Below are 4,773 nucleotides of genomic sequence, written 5' to 3'. Positions count from 1 at the left end.
ATCAGGCTCTGCTATTTTGGGATGCTTAATGCATTTCTGCACTACAGTCTGTTCCAAGTTGTAGCTTTAAAAACGAAGTTACCAGATGAAAGCATAGACCTACCGTTGTATGTTCATTAAATGCATGAATCATTTAATCCACAACTTGATTCCAAACACGAAATCACTAATTCAGACTCACGGAAATATAAAGGAGACAAATTCCCATTTTTATAGAGACCCATTTAGAGTTTCTTGGATTCTTTCTGACTTTTAATTGCTCTGTAACTGCTCTTGTGACCGCAGATATGTTATTATTAATATTCTAAGATGCATGTGCAATACGTATAGTCTCGACAACCAAAAGGCTGCATATAAGTTAAGTAGAGGAAATGCCAGCACCGGCTAGCAGAGGTCCGGTAAGAATTCCGAGCGAGGGGGAAAGCGGGGCGTGCTGACCCATACGTGCAGGAGGGTGTGTACAGGCCTTGCGGGGTCCCCGAGGCTTAGGCGTGCCCGGAAGGACAGGGAAAGGGACTAGAGGTGCCGGCTAGCCACCTGCCTGAGAACGCGGGAGCCGGGGAGTCAGCCCACAGACCTCTCGGTGGGAAGAGCAGGCCGCAGCGCGAGCGAGCGGAGGCAGCGACCCGAGGTGTGAGAGAGAGGGTACGGAAAAGCCGAAGGGGCGGCGGGGGCGCCGGCCTGACTGGAAAGCATCCGCGGGGCCCGTGGGCGGAGAGCAGGTGTGAAGAGCCGCGCCACCGTGGAGAGTTGGCCCCGCACCGCGCGGCCTCTGAGTCACCGACTACGCGTGGTGCCTGCCCGCCCGGGGGCGGAGCCTCAGGCTTGTGGGCGGGGAGGGGCGGGGCTAGGGCGGGGCCGGCGCCCGACGCGCCCCAAGGCCGCTGCCGCCGCGGCGGGGAGGGGCTGCGGCCTCGGTGGCGGCCGCGGGGGAGGGGCTCGGCGTCAGCGCGTCGCCAGCTGGGCCGTCGGTGGCCTGGAGGGAGCCGTGGAGGAGGAGGAGGAGGAGGAGGTGAGTCGCCTTGGCTGGGAGCTGCGCTGGCCGCGGGAGGCGGGGAGCGCGGCCCCTCCCTCCCGGCGCCCGCCTCGCGGGGCCGCGCCGCGCCGAGTTCCCAGTGGGGTGGCGGCCGCGAGGAGCGGAGGGGGTGGGGGGGAGGAGGGCGGAGCCGGGGCCGCGCTTCCCGGGCGCACGCGCGGCCTCCTGCTCTGCCCGGCCGGCCGCGCTGTGGCCCCCGGCGATGCTTTCCCCAAGCGCGGAGCCCGGGACCGGCCGAGTCCCGACCGACCCTGGGACGTCGTGCCGTGGCTTCAGCGCAGCAAGGCCCTGGCCTGCGCTTTCCTACTCGGGATCCCGGCGTCCCCACCTCAGGCGGCGAGACCCCTCATTAGAGGATTCGGCTTAGGCCTGATGTTTCCGCAGGGTCCCGCCTGGCGGGGCTTTCTGAAACAAGGAAGGGTTCTTGGAGTTACTAAGTCTTTACAACTAACCGAACAACAGCAAAGTTGCATTAATACATCAGTTTATCCCTCGATCTCGCGGTAGGCAGCGTCCGCACCCCTATTCCCACTTCGCGGGGCTAGTGCAACTTTAACAGTCGTAGAACTACCCCTCAATGGATAAGCTTTGAGATAATTCTTAAAGTTCGTGCCTTGAGGCCCAGTGCTGGGAAGTGCAAAGGAAAGGGCTTACATTTTCCCTCCCACCTGTATCACGGGAAATGGAAAACGTGAATTGAAGGTGATCGCTCCCCACGCCTAGGATCATCGTCCCCTTCTGTGCCCAGCTTGCCTGACTTAGTACCCCTGAATTGACTTTAAAGCTTACTGTAGTGGTTAGGTAAAGGAACTGCTGGGGAAAAAAGGCAGTATAACTCAACAGAGCCACTTTATTGTGTCGTATTAACCGGTTTACCTTAAGCTTTAGAAGTGACAAGAGTTTCATGTTGGAACCCACATACCGAGTGAGATACTGAATTTTAATTAGTGCATTCCAGGTTTTGATGTGGAATAGATTCTCAGCTTCAGTTGAGAAGAATTATACACTGTTGTCCTTAGGGTCTTGTTATGTATTTAGTGAAACAGTTTAATATTGAGGATTGGAGAAACACATTTTGAATCAGGATACTCTTGACAAACTTAAACCATTATTAGTAGGTTTACCTACCACTATACTTTATAGCAACACAGTGTCTTTACTTCTGTTCTGAAATCATGCTGACATTTTTACCTTATAAATCCTAGACTAATAGGACTTTGTGTTGGTGAGGGAACTCAGCAGTGTTATCCAGCTTCACTATTTTACATTTTCCAGAGATTTAGAAGGAACTAACAGAACTACTTGCCTTTATTAAGGATTTACTAGATGGACTCTTCTGATAGACACTCTTGTACCAAACTTGATCTTGATTTGACCAACTCCCCAGCCCACTGAGAAAGTAAAATGCTTTCCTGACCTCTGGTTCTTTCCCTCTTGGTTATGGTATCTTAAAACTTGCCAAGTAATCACTGACTTTCTTTTTTAGCCTCCCTTTCAGATCATGTAAGAATAATTTCTAATTTTGACGAATTAGATACAAATGATACAATTACTTGTAGTTGGCCAACTGTTCTTACATCTCTAAGTTGAAGCATTTCTTTCTATTTTAGTTTAAATTTTTGAATTTAGTAATTTTCAGGTTTTTTTTTTTTTTTTTTTGAAACAGGTTCTTATATAGCTTAGGGTCAGGAATTTACTATGTAGTTGAGGCTGGTCTTGAACTCCTTTTCCTCATGTCCCCACTTTCTACCATGCCAGGGTTTTATTAGTCATATTCTTTAAAAAAACATGTCTATTTTAATTTAAAAAAATTGTGTGTGTGTATTCGCATGTGAGTGCAGGTGTCTGTGGAAGCCAGAGGTGACAGATGCCCTGGATTTGGGGATATGTAGATTCTGAGAACTGAGCTGGGGTTTTCTGTCAAAGAAATACACAATTAAAAAAATTACAAATATATTCTTCTCTCAGATATTATTACATCCCTACCACAGTTTCTCATCCTCTGCTCCTTCTAGTTCCCCCCCCCCCACCCTCCCTCCTCCCCCCCCCCCACTCCTCCATTGCTCTTCAGAAACCTGCAGGCCTCCTATGAATATCAACCAAACAAGGCATGTCAAGTAAGACTTGGAACCTCCCCTCCTATTAAGGCTGGGCAGGGCAGCTCAGTAGGAGGAAAATGGTCTCAAAAGCAGGCAAAAGATGTAGAGAAAGCCTTGCTCCCACTGTTAGGAGTCTCACCAGAAGACCAAGCTACACACCTGTAACATGTATGCAGAGGGCCTAGGGCAGACCCATGCAAGCTCCCTGGTTGATGGTTCAGCCTTTGAGAGCTCCTGTGAGCCCAGGTTAGTTGATTCTGTGGGTTTTCTTATGGTGTCCTAGAATCCTTCCCCTCCTCCTTCTGCAGCTTTTGTTTGGCTGTGGGTCTCTGCTGAGAATTGGGCTAGGCACCAGGCTATGAGAATAGCAGAATATCATTAGGAATCATTTCATTGGTTTATTTTATTTTATTTTTGCAACTTGTGTTTGGTTCTGGCCTAGGTCTCTGTGCTGTCCAGCCACTGGGCCCTGGCCCTCCTGGTTGGGTGAGTGGTGGGCTCCCTCTCTTCTCATGAATCTCAAGCTGGGCCAGTCATTGGTTGGCTACTTCCTCAATTTGTGTCACCATTACCGTAGAACATTTTGTAGACAGGACAAACTGTAGGTCAGAGGTTTCACATTCGTAACTGATAGATCAGGTCTGTCCCTGTCATTCATGTACTTGAATCTGGTAGTCTGTGTGTCTCAGAAGATTGGTATACCAAAAGTTTCAGAGTTATAGTATGTTGGAGATACTTGGTTGGAGAGATCCAATTTGAAAGAAAAATCCTAAAATGCAGGAGCCCTGAGGTCCTTGTTTGGGTGGGTTGGGATTTTTATATCTCCCACAGCACAGTGGTGTAGACTTATTAAATATTTGTTGCTTCCGTGTCTTTTCTTGGTAGGTGGTTTTGGACAGATGGCCATGTTTTTCATCTGTATGGCTAGTGTCAAGTGCAGTGGACAGATACTCTGTAGGTGTCAGGAAATACAAAATTATGATTTTAGTAAAATTGAAATTACTAATTTTTTTCTTTGTGTTGAACCAGTACTGAAAGAGAGAATACCAAGGTATATAATATTTTAGAAAACTGGGAAAAGAAGCATTAATTTTGTTCTCTAATGTCACTGAAAAATTTCAGTGTACAGTTATGTAAATTTAGTGATAGAATACCTCCTTCATACTAGAGTAATGTGAAATTTCTCCTGGAGCAAAGTTTGATAACCATGAATTCAGCAACCTCTAATTGCTACCATAGGCCATATTTTGAAGTTTTGGTTTCACTTTATACGGATGTATTCTTCAGCCCGTAGAATGCATAAATAACATGATTTGGGAGTTTTGACTACTTTGTCAAGCTGTCCTAGAATGATATTTTAATGTTGTAGTGTGCTTTATGTTGGTGATGATTCTAAAATACAGTCAAGTCTTCTCTTTCTTTTATGGTTATACTTATGGTGTTTTTTTTTTTTAGTAGGTCAAAAATAACGTGTTTATGTATGAAAGCAAAACAAAATAAGAAATATTTCTCAGTTTCTTTTTCAAAGTACAGTTACTTTTTTCATTGAAAAGCTGGTAGAGTTGGGCCTAGCAAATACATACATAGCCAGGCCAGTTCTACAGAATGATTACTATTTGAAGATGTGAAGTTGCAGAT

At 47.2% G+C, this 4,773-nt stretch overlaps 1 protein-coding gene across 2 annotated transcripts in view; it reads left to right on the top strand.

Annotated features, from left to right (window-relative positions):
• Positions 1-614: 614 nt before the first annotated feature.
• Positions 615-4,773, top strand: part of Gtdc1 (glycosyltransferase like domain containing 1) — a 345,861-nt gene continuing 341,702 nt past the window's right edge. Inside the window, exon 1 of one of the 2 annotated variants that reach the window (XM_029536415.1) lies at positions 615-645. The gene's annotated coding sequence lies outside the window, so the exon portion shown is untranslated. Of the gene's footprint in view, positions 646-948; positions 1,013-4,773 lie in introns of those variants that run through there. The other variant, XM_029536418.1, reaches the window with a different exon arrangement.

Source organism: Mus pahari, chromosome 3 (assembly GCF_900095145.1).
Source record: "Mus pahari chromosome 3, PAHARI_EIJ_v1.1, whole genome shotgun sequence".
Classification (NCBI taxonomy): domain Eukaryota; kingdom Metazoa; phylum Chordata; class Mammalia; order Rodentia; family Muridae; genus Mus; species Mus pahari.
Note: the sequence above shows the minus strand (reverse complement) of the source record. Positions and strands in the feature narration are given on the sequence as shown.